General features: G+C 42.1%; 1 protein-coding gene across 1 annotated transcript in view; it reads right to left on the bottom strand.

The window, feature by feature from the left end:
• kank1a (KN motif and ankyrin repeat domains 1a) overlaps positions 1–17,534 on the bottom strand; it is a 56,014-nt gene extending 38,480 nt beyond the window's left edge. The window contains exon 1 of the mRNA XM_069138266.1: positions 17,376–17,534. The gene's annotated coding sequence lies outside the window, so the exon portion shown is untranslated. The remainder of the gene's footprint in view (positions 1–17,375) is intronic.
• Positions 17,535–18,175: the final 641 nt, after the last annotated feature.

Here is an 18,175-nt window from a genome sequence, read left to right on the forward strand (position 1 = left end):
TCCACCCCCATTTTTTTTTTTTTTTTTTAAACATCTAAATAAAGGAATCGAAATCGCCCATGAAAAACCGGGATTACCATTACAGAGCCTTTACAACCAAATTTCTGAAAAATATTACAAATCTAATTTTACATTTCAATCAGACTATGTTTTTATGGAGCTTGCTTTTAAAACCCATCATTCAGGACTTCCTCAGGAGCCTATTTTTGTCTTTACTCTCCAGGGGCTGCAGTCCCAGCTGTGCCATGGTCCAGGTCCTGGGAACAAAAGACACCTGACCGAGAGGCTTTCAACCGCCAGGCGAGCATCAAACCGCCTCCTCCAACAGCGTTTTCCACTCGATGTGCTATCCGAGTCATTAATCCGCTTGGCTTCGCAAAGCAGTCGGTCGTTCCGTTTGATAAAAATCTGAACGTCAATGAGACACCAGCAGAAGGCAACAACTCTGTGCAAACAACGCACAATAAAGTCATGCTAAATCACAAGTAGGAGAGAAGGACACTAAACAACAGTTTCAAATGGTTCTTCATTTTCCTCCTGCTTTTTGTTCCCTGCATTTAAAAAAAAACTGTATTGCAATCATGAGACGAAAGCCAAAGTAAAAGAAACGGCATCAAAACGATCAATGTCTGCACAGCTTCATATTCTGCTCCCTCAGAGAGCCGAGTGCTTCCATCACTGAGCTTCTAGCACAGCTTCTTCTACAAAGGAACCCGGCTTTGCAGTGCGTTTGCTGTAGTCGCTGTTGCTATAATTGCATGATGGTCTGTATAAAAGGAGAGAAACATCACATTTAAATGTAAAACATATTCATGTCCATCTGTTGAGCACCTCGTCCCCAGCTGGCCCCGACCGTGCTGCCTTTTGTGATCGGCTCAGTGTGTTCTCAGCTGGCCTCATTGTTTATCATGGAGAGGTCAGCAACGTACTGCTTAATGTGGTGACATCAGTGGGTAGGCCTGATTAACTGGCTTCACCGTCATTTGTCATCAAGGATCTCAAGCACGCTAATCTGTGGGCTGGTTTTTAATCACCGCTCAGTCTCCGGGACGCCTGGTGATGGAAACGTTTATTTGGCCTTGAGTGGCACAAAAAGACGGCATTTTGAACATGGATCAACTTCTCCATAAGATCACAGCAGCAGAGGTTTTAACAACAAAGACCAAACAAAAGACTGAAGCAGTAAAATCCTCCGTTTAGTCCTCATTAATCCACAATTTTCCCTCTTTAAAACTTTTCGCTGAAATGGACCATTCATGCTTTTCCAGAAAAAAAAAAAAAAAAGAGGAACTCAAGGATTGAATCAAGAGAAGAAGGCAGACAAGAGAGGGAGAGCGGCACAGAGCGAGGACTAATCCCATGAGCGAAGTGATTTGTTCCACTCAGAGAGGGAGATAAAAAGGTGTGATTGGAAAAGAAGAGGGGTGTTTTGGGGGAACGACAGTAGTAATGAGGCGCAGACATCTTCCCAAAGGAATCCCTTCTCTTCCTCTCTCCCTGTTAGCAGCATCTTTATTGACAGAGCTTTAAGATGTCTGCACGCCACTTCATTACCAAATTTGAAAGTATAATTTATTCCCATTGGGGGCAACGACAAGGAAATACAAGAACAAAAAGAGAGAACAAGCCAGATTCAGACACAATGCCATTACCCACATCAGATAAATACAACTTTTGAAACAAGTCTCCTTTCTGCCCTTGAAGCAGTCTGGATTAAAATGAGAAAAAAAACATTTAAATCTGACCATCTTGTTTTACTCTGTAGTACATTGTGATACTGAGCCTGCATGTACACATGGAAAACACTGTATCAAACACAAAGCCACGCCGACAGCCTGACAGACTCTCGGCCTGTTTCCATACTCTGAGAACAACAACAAAGAGACTCGCTGTCGTCATACAGTAAACTTCAACCGCGTCAGGAAGTTGTTAAAAACAGAAAATGTGTGTTTGGCTCGGCGAGAGGTCGAAGCTGCTTCAGGTGAAGATAGACAACAGAAACACGAACATGAAAACTGGTTTTAACTATTTTGGAAGCAGTTTCCCAGAAGAACAAACAAGTTTCGACTGCATTTCAAGGTTTGCAGCAGGATTACATACATTCTCAGGTTATGTCATTGCAACCGTAGAGTTCCTGTTAACTTCTCATCTTAATTTCTTTTAACAATGTGTAATTTTACAGAAACAATCTGGAAGATAGATGGAAAATAAATCCTTCAAGTCAATCCTAAAGTCAAATGATTGATTCAAAAATAAATGAATCAAAATAGAATTATTCATTAAACTATTTTGGTATTTAATACATCTTTTATATCATTAAAAGAAATACGAAATATTGGCTGGCATTTTCCTCTTTTAAATGGAATATTTGGGGGTTTGTGGTTTTTTGTTAGGAGACCTTGGAAAGGTTGTGTTTTCTAAATACTACATGAAATCAACGTGGAAAATGATTGCCAGATAAATAAAATAATACCAAAAATTGTGTTCAGCTCTCAAGATATAAAAATACCACAATAAATTGAAGACATTGGTTGAAATGATATTTTTTCAACTATTTTTCCTTACTGCTGACAGTTATGAAAACATTTCCCCACTGTATGTTTAGGCTCCGCGTTTAAAAAAAAATAAATAAAAGCTGGGACTCCCAGCTGTCCCGGAGCAGATGAAGCTGTAATAACTGTGGGACTAACTAACGACTTCCGTGTCATCCTTTTCATTATCTTGGCCCGAGCTCGCGGTTACAGGGTCATAGGCTACAAAAACAGAAGCATGCCTTCATAGGTATAATGCAGCACATTGTTTTGTGCTGGCAGTGAGGGGCTGGAGGGCTGGGGGGAGGAGGGGGGAGGGGGGGAGGGGAGGGGGGGCTGTCTTCCCAGTGGGAGTCATCTCGGTGGACAATAGCTGTAACATTCCACTAGAAACACTGTGGCATTATGGCGGCCCTCGGCTCGCCCAGAGGATCTCCACCTCCACCAAAACAAAGGGATTAACTCTCCGGGTATTCAGAGAATTTTTAATGTCACCTTTGGGAATGATTCAGAGGGGATCCTATTTTTTTTTGTTTTTGTTGCAGTGCTGTCAAAATGATTCAGCTCATGAAAAGTCATGTGTTTTTTAGCTAAAACTGTTTTTTCGGGTGTGTATTTAAAGCAGTGAGTCGAACTCCCACTTCAACAGATTAATGTGCTTTAAAATGAATATTATATATTTTCATCTTATTTTCGAGGTGCCTTTATTTACTTACGTTTTGGATTGGTAAAGAGGCTTTACCAGAGAAATATTATGAAATTATTTCAGGGCCATGTTGCCTGCCCCTACTTCCCAGGCCCCGCTAACGAACAAGCTCCTGTTAGCTGGGAAAACTAAGGGAAAAGCAGCAACAGAAAAGCAGCTGGTTTGCCCGGCAACGTCTTTTTGGTAGCTGAGGTAATAATGAAAGGGAGAAGCTGCTTAGTTTATTTGGAGTGTTAAGAGGTACAGTCCATATCAATACAATTATTAATTTCATAAATCTTGTTTTAATTGATATAGTTCATTATATTTTGGGAATTCATATCTGTTCTGTCACAGTATCTCAACATGAAATGTTAAAACCAGATGAGTTATTAAAATAACAGCACTATCTCCAATTTGAATAAACAAAACAGGCTGACTTGCAGCAGCCTGTTAAACTTGTCTGGTGATGATGTATGCCAGTTTTTTATGCCCATCCACAACTTACTGTAACTGTGCAAGACTCATGAGGTGGAATATATAAAACGTTCAGTGGCTGATCATGACTGCTGGGGTGACAGATGTAGTAAAAGATTTACTGCTCAAAAAAACGTGCTAATCAAGAACAATTTAAAACAACAAGATAAAAGCTATAATTCAGTGAAAACATTATATCACCAAAACGGTTTCCTGATCAGTAAATCAGTCATCTTCCCCTCTCAGAGTGATTCTGTTTAAGTTATCTATTCACATGTTTATGGTGTAGTTATATTATCACAATATAATTCATCCCACCACACAGCTCTCGTCTCAGAATTGAAAAAAAATAACTTTTGAGCCAAATGCACTAATGGAAACCTGATAGAACCAAGAAACTTCTTGTGAGAACTTGTCTCGGCCTGATGAATGCCCGACAGCCCCAACCTTCAGGCACCTGAAGCCACCTTGTGCTCCCCACTCCTTAGAGAGGATCATGGGATAGGTCAGGGAACATGTGGACGGCGTTGCCGTGGTGATCTGCCCCTCACTTTGTGGAAACTGAAACCCGAGAGGATGCCGGGCTATTGTCAAGCTGACTCCACCACAGCACCGTGATCAGGACTAAAGTCACAGCGCCAAACACTACGGACATCATTCAGGAATGCAACAACACACTTTCATACTTCAAAGCCTTGGAGTCATATTTGATGAGGATTTGTCCTTTAGACACCATATAAAGCAAATCTCCAGAACTGCCTTCTTTCATCTACGTAATATTAATAAAATCAGGAAAATCCTTCCTCAGCGTGATGCAGAAACACTCATTCATGCGTTTGTTACTTCTAGGCTAGATTATTGTAATTCCTTGCTGTTAGGATGTCCAAATTACTCATTAAAAACCTGCAGCTGATCCAAAATGCTGCAACAAGAGTAATAACGGGATTTAACAAGAGAGATCATATTTCTCCAGTTTTAGCTTCTCTTCACTGGCTTCCTGTGAAATCAAGAATAGAATTTAAAATTCTCTTGATGACTTACAAAGCCCTACATGACCAGGCTCCATCATATCTTAGAGATCTTATAGAACCATATAATCCTAGCAGAGCACTTCGCTCTCAGTACGCTGGTCTACTTGTGGTTCCCAGAGTTTCCAGAAGTAGAATGGGAGGCAGAGCCTTCAGTTTTCAGGCTCCTCCCCTGTGGAACCAGCTCCCAGTTTGTGTTGGAGGGGCAGGAACCCTCTCTAGCTTTAAGATTAGACTCAAAACGTTCCTTTTTGATAAAGCCTATAGTTAGGGCTGGCTTCGGTAGACCTGAGCCAACCCTTAGTTATGCTGTTGTAGGCCGAGGCTGCTGGGGGACCTCGTTACACGCTGAGCTTCTTTTCTTTCCTCCTACTCTTTAACTGACTCATACCTCACCATCTTTTTCTCTCCCATAGCTTTTGCTTATTATCTGTTGTCTCCATTCAGTTCCCTCGCTTGCGTAGTTTCTCTTCTTTCTTTTGCAGATGTCCCGTCATGGAGCTGCATGTCTCTGCCCTGCGCTTGTCGTCTCTACCAACAGTTCTTCTCTTCTATCTCTATGCTGTCCTTTTCTCTCTCTGCTCTCCTCTCACCCCAACCAGTCGAGGCAGATGTTCTCCACCTCTGAGTCTGGTTCTGTCGGAGGTTTCTTCCTGTTAAGAGGGAGTTTTTCTTTCCTCTGTTGGAGGTTTTTCTCCCTTAAAGAGGAGTTTTTTTTCCCTCCGAGCTTATGTGGGAATTGTTGAATTGTTGGGTTTCTCTGTGTAATATTGTAAAGTTCTGCTGTAAGGACTTTAATGTGTTAAGTGCCATGAAATAACCTATGTTGTGATTTGGCGCTATATAAATAAAATTGAATTGAATTGAAAAGCCAACACAGAAGTATTGACAAAAATCTTCATAAAAAATAAAACAAAGAATCATTACACAAACATGTACAATATGTTGTGATTACAGATCACATGAGTGTCTTCTCACTGATCAACGTGTCCTGCTGAACTACAGGCTCCTGTAAACGCAGCCTCATATTAAAGTGCTCCACATGTGGTGTGCTGACAGCAGGCCTTTATGAGCACAGAAGCTTTAACCAGAGCAGATAAGATCAATGGTGTCACCAGGGAGTCAATCTCCACTGTAAACAAAGCCCCACTGACCACAAGAGGAAATAATTTACTGCTGCAGTTCAACAGTTTACTGAGAAACGCCCGACCTTCTGCAGGAAGATGTTTATACACAAAAATCAAAGGCATGTGTCCACAGACAGGTTTTATGAAAGCCGGCTCGCTGGAGAGCAGCTTTGTGTCCAATCTGTGGACCGCTTCGGAGCCACTTCGTCTTCACCCGACTGTAGTCACTTCCCACAGGTTCGTCACATGACCGGTGGAAGTCACACATTTACTTTAATGGAGTAAAGTTCCTTAAACTGGGGCGGAGGGTGCAACGATAACGCGTTGCACTCATCCTTATCTCGACGTGAACTGATGTTACCATGTATCTTTCAAAGTGGAGGTTTGCCGTCTTGGCTGCCAACAGTTTTAAACCGCAAGATGCGATGCCACGTAAATCTTCCCGAGAGTCCAGCTAATTACTTCCACATGGATGTAAAACGTACGTAAACTTTCTTTCACAGTCGTCAGCTTACAAGTACAGAATATCTGATATAAAGTGACCTGATACGCAGCAGGAGGACAGCTGGTCTGCCGGTTCCGTTAGAATAATGCATGTGTGGTGTGGATGAGCCGTAGTTTTCAGTCCCTCATCACAGCACCAGTTCTTCAACTACACACTGGTGACCACGGGCTATCAACACGACACCAGTGCAAAGCAATTAAAACTCCCCTGCTACTTATTATATTCTATATGTTTAGTTTTTGGGATATTTGACAGAATGGCACTGACTTGTATTCTCCTCTCACGCAGGCACATCAGTGGTCAGATGTCTGTAGCTCAGTTCCTTTGGTCAAAACAGGTAACGAATAATACATTAATGCCTTTTAGTTGTGTTTTGTGCTCACTTTTTTTTTCTTTTTTTTTTTTAAATCATGGATATCTATTAAGAAATGGAATCAATAACGGTGCTCACTCACATCAATATAAAAATTGCTTTTGTAGCCTCCGTGTTTGCATCCATGTTGTGCAGCTCAATGCACACATGGGTTTTACAGACGTCTCTCTGTAATCATGGTGGACGGGGACGACTGGGGAGTCGGAGGGGTGTCCTGCTCACTCCGTATACTCTATCAGTGATTTATGCAAAGATCCAATGAGGCGTAAACACAAAGTCTTAAGGACTGACAGGTGCTCATTTACTGGACAGTCCTGCATCATAAACACAACATGGACCAATGTGGGGAAATATAAATCTGGAGACTGCCGGCATGCTGGTCACGCTGCACGTCACTGACGCCACAAATGATGATACAGATCATCACAGGGCAGATACAGAAAAGAAGAAGAGAGACATCTTTTACAGTAATATTACCGGGAAGTAATACTAGCAGTTTCACTAAAACCACAAATCTAGTACCACAAGACCTTGTGAGTTAATCGCCTTCGTTTGCACACCACAAATAAACAGCATCGGCGTGCATGGCACCAGACCGAGGCTTCTGGAAAAAGTTGGTCTCGTTCAGATTTAGTCGGCACCAGCGCCAAAATGAAACGGACCAAACAGGTCAAACCACAACAGACGGGTGAGGTATTAAAAGCCCCCTAAAACAAGTCATATCAGCCCGTGTCTTATTAAAGAGAACACAACATATTAATTTTAGGACAGCTGCACATGCCAGTCAAAAAGGTGGAGCCCCAGCCGGCCTTTAGGTCAGAGTGATTGGGTCTTCACCAGGAATGTGTAGAGCAGCAGCTGTAGACACAACAGAACCCCCCCCCCCCCCCCCCACTCCCTCCACCCCACCCCAGGCACAGTCACATGTTTTGCAGTGTTTTCTAATGTTATCAGGTAAATAAGAAGAAAAAACATTCATATTGAAAAAAAAGAATCATGAGAGAATTGCAGTCTCCATTTTAAGCAAGAAAAAAAAAAAAAAAAAAAAAATCGGGATCCTCATTTTATCCAGAATCACACAGCCGTGATTAAAGGTACGGCATGAATGACATTTACAAGGAATATTAGAAAACATAATGGTCATTTGGAAAGCTGTAACTTGTAATGCTGTTGATCTGTACTGGCTTGTACTGAGAGAGATTTCTAATACATAGTCAGCCCAATTTATTTAAATGGGACAGACAAAATATCACCGAGTAGAGCTCAACAGGTCTACAAAATGACCATTTAAATAAATCAACACATCTTTTGATCAGATTGAATAAGAATTGAACATTGATGATATGTTTTTGGGCTGTTGGATGATACTTAATGCTTCACCGTTCAGGGTTTTAATGTTATGACTAATCAATGTATGATTCTAGCAGGATCCAGGTCCCCAATAATGTGTGCACCGTTTCCATCACACTGTATCCAGGTTTCTGTTGGAGCTCTCCATGTACCATATCCAGTTTTCTCTAAACCAGGATAAGAGCTGACCTGGCTTTTTAGAAACATGGATAATATAACTGGAATACTCCAAAAACCAACCAGAAGACTAATACTGGTGTAAAAATACAGTCAAAAGGTGACTCATTCAGAACACGAAGAGTAATCTACACAGTGAGTGATTGTGTTTACTGGAAGTGCACCGTTATCTTCCGCATAGAGATAAAAGTTCATTGTAACGTTCGGTGGCGGCATGCAAACTATGATTAAAACCCAACAGTCTTGGCATCAGCAGATTATATGAAACCAGTTTAACTCTCGAAACGAAGGCGCCTACAGAAAACGATGCAGCACTCGTATCAGGAACTGCCTTTAACTCCACATATTTTGCACTCACCTTCCTCATGTCTTAAAAGGCCTCAAAGTTATGTCGCGAGTGCATTTCGCTCGGCTGCAACTCACAGACAGCACCCGGTACCACCGCAGAGAACCGAGAGATTAACACGGAGACGTCACCCGCCGCTGCCTCACACGGCGGAGCGGTGAGCCAATCGCAGCGTGGCCGCACGGACACCGAGCACACACACATTGTAACCTGACAATACCAGCCAGTGAGGGAGGCTGTAATATGAGCAGCCCGGTGACTAGTGGGCCGAGGCTCTGCGGTTCTCTCAGCCGTAAACAGTGGCATCCCTGGCAGGAGGCACATTCAGCAGCTCTCTGTGGTGCCGAGGATCATGGAAGTGCGGCTCAATTGGGGGAGTCGTCAACAGCTTTTGCGGAAAAATTATGCAAATTGCAAGATCTTCTCATTAAAGTGATTTACAGTGGACTGAAAGGGTTCCAGTAGTGGCATTAAAAGCAAGGCTGATCCTCTCATTATTATTTTCATATCAGTCTGCCCATTATTGCCTTCATTAATCATTTGATGTGCAAAAAGATGTCACCTTCAAATTGCTTGATTTGTCAAAATCAAATAAACCAAAACCAAATAATCACAGAGACTGAATTGTTCTTGAAAGAATTGTAGCTGATTAATCTCAGTGTTTCAGCTCTAATGAAAACAGTGTTTGAAAGTTGGAAGATGACATCTAATGAATAGTTCAATACTTTGGGAAAACACTTACCTGCTTACTTTTCAATAGTGAGACAAGAACATTGACATCAATATTATGGCAACACGTTCAGGACAGAGCTGCAGCTTGACAGCAAAATGAGGACAGAGGTTGATATTTTAACCTGTACAGAAACAGAAATGTAAAACTGACCATTTCTGTCAAGTCAACTCTATTTATACAGCACATTTAAAGAACACAATGGTTGACCAAAGTGCTGCACAACATCAAACCAAATCAAACCAATCAGAAAAACTGGTGTTTTCTGGTTTCAGGGTGTTACATGCCGTTTCTGTGTGAACGGCAGCATGCAGTGACCTCTTTAAACCTTATTGTTGCAGTGAGGCTGTCAGGTGGCCACAGAAAGTGAAACCAATTTAATCAAGTGGTAATAAAGTTTGCCGTTTTGTGTTTAGACGTAGTAACTGTTCAGGTCGAGGTACAGGCAACCAACTGTTTAACTACAGCGGGAATTCCAACACGAGTACGGCCCTGCTTAAATGATCCACATCAAAAACATCAACATGATATGATCATACGGCACGCCGTCAGGATGTGGAGCTCACAGGTCTTCACCGGACTACATGTGAATTCAAGCTGCCGACAGCCTTTGTTCTCCGTGAAGAAGATAATTACAAACGCTTGAAGTCATCACTGAAGGGTGGTGACATGCAGTACGGTGTCTACACTTCATCTAAGACACACTGGCGCCCACAGTGAAGGTGGACAATCAAAGCAGCATATTTCAAACCGAAGAGCGGCCGCTGAGCACCGAGCCATTCTTTTTTGGTCTCTTACATCTCTTGATCATTTTGTGCAACTCTTGAAAGAATAAAACCGTATTTCAGACTGTAATTGTCACCGAGGACCACAGCGGTCGCTGTTCAGAAAACATTTATACACTCACTAAACATTTGGCGACTTCATGTGTTACAATTTCTAGAAACTCGGGTTCTGACTGTCAGTTTTACCCAATAAGAGAAATATATAAGGTGAATAACAGAATATGGTATTTTTGGTAAACCAGGCCACCTGTTTACGGCTGGTTAACTCTCTTAAGCGACGGTGAGCTCTGGCTAAATTGAATCGCCTCCCAAACTGCCTTCTTGAGGAATGCTTCGACTTGACGAGCAAAGTCTGTGCATGCCTACATAGCTGAGGGATTATCACAGTATCAATTAAGCCCTGAATTCCCTTTGCATCTGCCTTGTCCTGTTTAACGTACAAGAAACAGGCGGGATTTTTCACTCCTCCTGTTTTCAGGCTGCTCGCCTTTCATTCACAAGTCCGTCTGACGGGATGATGACGAGATGAAAGTGAGCCGTTTCTATAATTTGACGCTTCCTTCCGTCATGCATATTGGACGGAGAAGTGTCGAGTGTTTTGCTGATCTCAATCATTTCTGCAGTTCTATAGATCCACCGAAGCTCTACGTTTGGAGGGAGTTTTGTGAGTGGAACCAGAAGACCGCTGGTTTAATCCCTCTGCTGCCAGGCAGCGACTCCCCTTTTCTTAGGTAGCGGATCATGAAACAGGGTTTCTGCAGTGTTCCCCAAGTTAAATGTAGGATTTTTAATACCACACAGAATGCAATGTCATCACGACCAGCGTCTAAAATTATTCATAGTGTATGAAGTTATCGACATTCATGGTATTTTTTTTGGTTAGTAGTTCCTTGTTGTTTACACCAATAATTCCCAATAATACTGTTCATCAATTTTTTAACACAACCTAGTGCAATAATCTGGCTCCTATATGTTTTTTATGATTATGAACAATTATAATTATAAACAACAATGGAGATGTAGATGTTGGTTGGGCCTCTTCATGCACAGATCACATCAAATCAAAACAGCATATTAAGGTCAGCTGATGTCTTAACTGTAATTTTTTTTTTTACAGGTTTTTAAAACATATTTTATAACATTCAATTATTGCCTCATGTCTTTACAGAATACCACATTTGAGGCACAATCCCCAGAACTATTCATCTTTGTTAAGGTTTTGCCAAAAACAGATGCGGGATTTAAAAAAATCTTTTACTGTCATTCTAAAACTAAAGATTAACCGATTGTGACTTCTTTAAAGACTAATATAATAATGACGGTCTGATGTTTGATTAATTAGCTGATTGAATAAATGGCACTCATTAGTGTTCAGTCCTATTCTCGGGGTGAGATGGATCCTAAAGAGTGCAATTCCATTTTAATAGACAGTTCCATAGATTATTAGGATCAGTTGATTGTTTTTTTTCCTTCCCCGTCTGCATGTATTGTATCGTGGTTGACTGATAGTGTTGCGTTATATATTCAATAGATTTATTGGGAGAAATAAATTGAAAACGGATCAATGTGATTTGAATGCGACTTGTGAGCCTGCAGATCAGCTGTTCCAACGTTTACCCCGAGACCGCAAAGGATTGGTCGACATGTTCTGACCCTATGAGCAGAATAATGTGTTGAGAGGTTATTCATGGGGTGGAGAATTATTTTCTGAAAAACATCTTTCAGATGTAGTCCACACTGAAAAATGCAGTTTAACTGTGTGCCAGTACTTCCCCCTCTCTCACATGCCTCAGGCCGAGCAAAACGTATCTTCAGTCTCGCGTATTAATAATGACATATTATATTAAGTCACAAGTAAATGTGTCCTGTATACGAAGTGAAGCTTCATCTGGTGGTTGTGCTTGGAGTGAATCCAGTCCTGAAACATCTGCGCAGCACAGTCTCATGAACACCGTGAATGGTGCACAGAAAGAGCCGCTAAGCTTTTCACAGTCTACTGGCCCACATATGTGGTTGTCTCTATTCCTGACGGCCAGTGCATTGCCTCTCTTAAGTTCACAATGGAGTGTACGGAGTCTCGATGCGAAGCAATAATGTACAGCCATCGACAACTGTCGGAATCAAACTCCACCATTTCCCAAACGTCTAATCAGTGTTAATTCATCAGTCAAACCAACTAATCCATCAATTTCTACCTAAAACTCCAACTGTTTGTGGGAGTTTTGACTCCAACATTAAGGCAAAGAAACTCTACACATGTCCATACAACCAGTGAAAGTGAGCAAACGTCTTTCCCCTCGAAGCATGGGTAAGGCAGTGAAAGATAATTAAGTGTTTTGTGGGGTTTCTTGCTTCACCACACCGCCTCTCCTTCCATTATGGTTAATATCACAACACAATCATAGGTAGCAAGCCTCGTCAAGCAGTGTGCCTTTTCATCAGGGCGTCTTTCCTAGTGTGGAATTAATCCAATTCACAGGAACATCCCACAAAACACAAAGTCGTGTCGAACGCAGCTCTTCAAGGAGGACTGACTCCGACGTTCCTTCACAACATCTCTCGTTTAAAAGCCCCATTTACATCTGGTAAGAATTGTATGTGGTGTAAAAATACTGGAAACAACATGTTCGAAAGTGGTCACACTGCTGAAGTGATTCAGTAAAATATTCATGTTTATGAAAGTAAGGTCAACATTATATATCTATAATCCAAACGGTGCTGCAGGTATCAATAAGACAGAGTATGCAAACAGGAGAAATGAATACAAAAAAATCAGATGAGCAATAAATTCGTCACTCTCATTGAAACTACATTAAAGTGAAAATGGTAAATGTCTGTGATCCCGGATGATTGTCTCTGACTACACATGGTGCCTGAGAGGCAGCATGAGTGAAAGAAAGGGATTAACATACCAGGAAACAAAACATCTTTGTGAAGCACACTCCAAGGTTTAGCCAGGGTTAATATCAGCCACACAGAGCAACAGCTTCCCTCACTCATGTTCACCGCTACAATTTTCTTTCCAACAAAAAAACCTCACACAAGCTGAAGCATGCAGAAATGAATCATCTAACAATTCTGCAAACACTCAGGAGGCCACAAATGAAAGCTTGTTCAGGTCACAAGAAAACAACAGTTCACTCAACACTTCTTTGGTGCACATATTCTTATATTATATAAAAAAAATAATTCAAAAAGAAATAATATATAAATATATTTACACGACAGTCTGTCAGCTTTGGCGTTTGGCACACGTGTCTGTTTGCTCTTTTGTAATTCCTAAATGTCGATAAAAGAGACTCTCAGCTGAAATGCAAGCTCGCGAGAATTGCCCTTAATTAAGTTCATGACCTCTGCAGAAGCCACCTAGATGAACTTCAGCTCCACACGCCTACAAGGCAACAGAGTTCATCAAGTCACCCATTGGTTTGTGAACGGCCGTCATGATGCTTCGATTTCGGATTTTTGGCCGGCGTGATCCGTCCCGTTCCGAACGGGAGCGAGCGGTGGTTCTGACTCGATCTGACTGGAAAGCCGGTGATACTACGTCCCGCCTACCGATAGCCGTAACCTGACTGCACCGCAAGTGTCAATCAAACAGACCCCTATTTTCTAATTAATGACGGGATTATTTTCAAATGGACGACCAGAAAACTAATGAGTGACTTTAGCTAGACAAACGAAGATTCTCTGAGACTAGTTGAATGAGAGTCTATGTGCCACTAGATGATATAACAGTTTAAGGCACTTCCGTAATCAGACCCAGACGCTACGTTCACTTTTATATACAATCGATGGTCGGGACAAATAACTTCCTGGGGTTTCCATTGGTTGTCTGGCACCTGGTCCTGACCATTGTTTGCTGTATTAATGTTAATGTGTGTTATCCCTGATAACTACCTAAATAAAATGAAGACAGTCCATTGTATAACCGCCAAAAACGTTCGCTGTGAACTTAATTTTGCATGTTCAGACTACTTTGTTCAACCAAACAACAAGTTCTCATGTTAACGAAGTGTAATGATCAAGCATTTAAAATGATCATCTTCACACACAAATTTACACAATGTGCTTTCAATGTCTGTCTAATGAGCCTGACAGCATATAGTATTGTGATCAGTTATGAAGAATACAAACTCAACCAACTCAAATGTTTCTCACCTCATCTCAGAAAGATTCTGTTTATCACTCCAATAATGACTTCCTACAAGCTCTGCTAACAGTGCGGCGCTGCCTGGCAGCTGTCCCAGTCGCTGGAGATCTTCTCGGAGGATTTCCTAAAGCCTGACTTTTCTTTTTGTGTTTTTATTACAAGCAGCAGGTCCTCCATTTAAAATCTTCCACAGAGACATTGTTGTTTTAGACTTTCCAAGTTTTTGCTGACACGCTGCTTATGTGATATCTCCCTAAACACATTTGGCTTTCGTCAAATATGTACTTTGGTAGCGTTCTCAGGAGGGTTTGGATTTTTGGGAGCTCTAATTGTTTAGTTTCAGTGGATCTACAGCTCAAAGCAGATTTGATCTTGTAATAACACGGCAGTCCCTGAGGCTCACATAGGTCTTCATCCCACACTTTAAAACCTGAGCAGCTGTAACAACTCCCTTCACCTCCAGTCAAACCAGTAAGAGTGGTTTCCTCAGCGACGCTCGCACAGAAAGATGGGAACACAAAAGTTCATCCCTTCAAGTTAGAGCAGCCAAAGAAGTGTTATATTTAGCACTCAAATGTGCACGAGAAGCACAAATGAAAGAAGCATGCACAGATGTTCAGCCAAAACTAAAATTACAACTCGGCACCCCATCGACATGAAATTACAGAGAAAACACCAACGGATTCCACGAAAACTGAACACCCGCAAGAAAAGCAAGGCCACATCTGAGGAGCTGCTCGTACAGGGCTGCAGAGTGGAAGTCGTTTTCTCTGAACAAACACCAGAGGGGTGGGAGTCCTAAATCACAGGGAGGCGGCGGAGGGGGTTAACACGTCTCTGCAGCGGCGGCCCAGCTTTGATCTCGTGGACCGGAGGCTCGTGTCATTAAGGTGATAATTGAGAGACCCCTGCCATATGTCCACAAAGGCTGAACGAGCAGCCCCGCGACGTGGACCCCCGAGCGCCGCTAAGCCCGATGTACCAACCGACGCCAGGCTGCACTCCCACCAGATCTGCTTATGTGTTAGCGGGGAGCCAGTGAGAGGCTGTGAAACGCGATGGGTGGTGCTGTAAGACATGCGCCATGCACAGCTTTAGCACTAAGCCTGTTACAGTACAGAAAAGTTGGAACTTGGAAATGTCAGTGAAATACTGATAAACACGAGGCCCACACGCTATAATCAGTGCAGTCTGAGGTTGATGACAGGCAAAGTCACTTTTATGCAAAAATGTATCAAAGGTCACCTCAAATGGGAGTATTTCCTGGTTTATTCATCTTCTGTAAACTGAATATGTTTCTAATATTTTATAGGCCAAACAATTCAGCACTTAATGAAGTCACCAAAACACTTCATAATACACATTTTAAATTATAAAGAATCTCACAAATTTAAGCAGCAAGGTCTTGACAGTGAAATCAATAAATCTATTCGACAGGCAGCACTTTAATATGAATGTTTGTTTATGTATTGTTCTCTGATTACAGACTCTGAAGAATGTGCAGACACATAAGCAGACAGAAAACCCCTCAAAGCTCTTTACAGTACACAGTGTATGTTGCACCATCATGGTGGGAACACAAAAAGCTATGAATCTGCTTGGGTATTGATTGGCATCGTTGCATCTGCATGATACAGAGAGGTGTTTTACTTCAAGTAATGTGTCTCCTAAATGAGATCAATGTGGTTCAAGGCTATTTAATGTAAAAGATAAACAGCCTGTCAACATACTTGTATGGCTGACACTGAAAAAAAAGTTTAAACGGTGAGGATGGGAGCACTAAATTATCCATGTTTTAATGAACAAAATAAAGTGAAACTTGAATTCCTGTCATAAATTAACCCTGTAGAACGATGTTACACAAGAAAAATCAGCATTATATTAAAAATCCATCGAAAATATTATATTTTCCTGAGGCGAATTAACAAAAGATCACCGAATTCACAAAAACCACAGCAGGTTGGGACGTCCATGTCTGAAGGAATGCTTTGTTAATAAGTCTCCTGGATGAAAGCACTGCTTGAAATCTGTACTTATACCCAAGTGAAGACAAACAGATTCCAGGTTATGCCAAAAGTGCCACACTGGAAGCCAAAGAATTTCATTAAACTCCTTTCATATTCTTCCTTCTTGATGTTCCAATTTTGCGCTTTATCTCTAAAGAAAAGTGGGAGAGCCTGTGAGTCAGCAGAAGATGAAAAGCCCTGTGTTTGACCCCCACCTCTTCAGCAGCACAATAGGGACCACCATCCAGGTCTGCATCCCCACTAATATGACCCGAACACACCCTCAGCTACCCACCGTCAGGGAGAATTAAAAGGTGGTGCCGAGCCAGATCACAGAGGAGTGGCTGGAGAAGAAGAACCGTGCTGTATGGTTTGGATACCAGATATATTTCAAAGTTGGTGACAGTCCCTTTCAGTGGCCCATAAAGACGCCTTTGTTAAGAGTCAATCCCTGTACTGTACTGCAAGCTATGAGGAGGCGGCAATGGAAATGAGACTACTGAGAGAAAGAAACTGTAATATTCGTGTGTTTGAGTTGAGGATGTTTGGGGCACTGCAGGTCTGTGGTGAAACCTGGTTTCAGCAGTTGAAGCCAAGGGAAAGACGGACCATAAAACAGTGAGGGATTAAAACTGTTTTAAGGGTAAAAGTCTTTTAAGGATTCAACACATTGAGTCTCCGTCGCCTCTTCTCGAGCGCGTACCATGCTTCCCTGCCCTTGGAACTCAAAGTTCAACCCATTCAGCCGCATGTAAAGCACTTCCAACTCTAGCATGACACTTGTGTGGGGCGAAGGGACTTGTTTAATCGGAAGGAAAAAAAAAAACTGCACCGGATTACCACGACGAGCAGGTGCAACAAACACCATATGACTTTAAACATAATCCTTCTTACCCAGCAGCGCTTCATGGGATTGTCTGGTCTGGTCGCTGCAGGACCACCTGACCAGCAACATGCAGCGAAGACACATTGGACTTATCGCAGTAATTAAACCCAGGGCTCGTGCATGCCTATATATGCACAAAAACATCCTCAAAGATTTTAAAGACGAATCAAACAAACAATACACCTCCTGTATTTATCAGAAATGAGTTCAACTTACCCGACGCCAAGTGTCTCCCAGGCTCTTTCTGGACTTGAATGCAACTCCTCCTCTTTGTTAACTCAACTAATTGTCCTAGAACTAGATCAACTTAAAGGGTAAATCGTTCGGCTAATGTAATAACTTCACCTAAAACGCTGCGAGGTTGTACTTTATCCCCGCGGCACACGACACGTCCCGTCCGCACCACCAGCAGCCTCTTTGTACTTGTCTCTTCAGCACGGCAGCGAGGTGACCCGCGGTCATGCGCAGTCGGTGCCCAGACAGGCTCAGTTCCCCACCCCTCCACACCCTCCCTCCTCCTCCTCCTCCTCCTCCCCCCCCCCTCCCCCACGCGTGTTGACATGAAGGTCAGGCGGTGCTACAGGTGTCTCTTACCTGGCCACAGCTTGGCCCACTCTTACCGGCCGAGCCACAGAGATTGACACTGAACAACCCAGATATTTACTCTCGTCCTCCAGTTAGTTAAAGTTAGTCCAAGAAAACGTCACCGGCTCCTGCATTTGTTGTTTCACGTTAGCCTGTTTGTTTACTAACCAGCAACAATAACAATAACCACTAACAATAGTTTAACATCACTTAAACACCTTTTAGTTGGAGTGACTAACACATTTACTTTAACACAAACGTTTATTAAAACTAACTAACATCACCACTCAAGGTGAGCTTTCTTTAAGTGACACCTTATGATGTTGAATTTCACACAGCCCCTTAACTAAAATTAAATATTGAGTGGAGCCACAAGTTTAGGCTCCATAAATGTTCATTATACCGTTATCATAGACTATATATAAACTATA

The sequence above is a fragment of the Embiotoca jacksoni genome, unplaced genomic scaffold (genome assembly GCF_022577435.1).
Source record: "Embiotoca jacksoni isolate LCO1_2020_lvr unplaced genomic scaffold, fEmbJac1.0.p SCAF_8, whole genome shotgun sequence".
Classification (NCBI taxonomy): Eukaryota; Metazoa; Chordata; class Actinopteri; family Embiotocidae; genus Embiotoca; species Embiotoca jacksoni.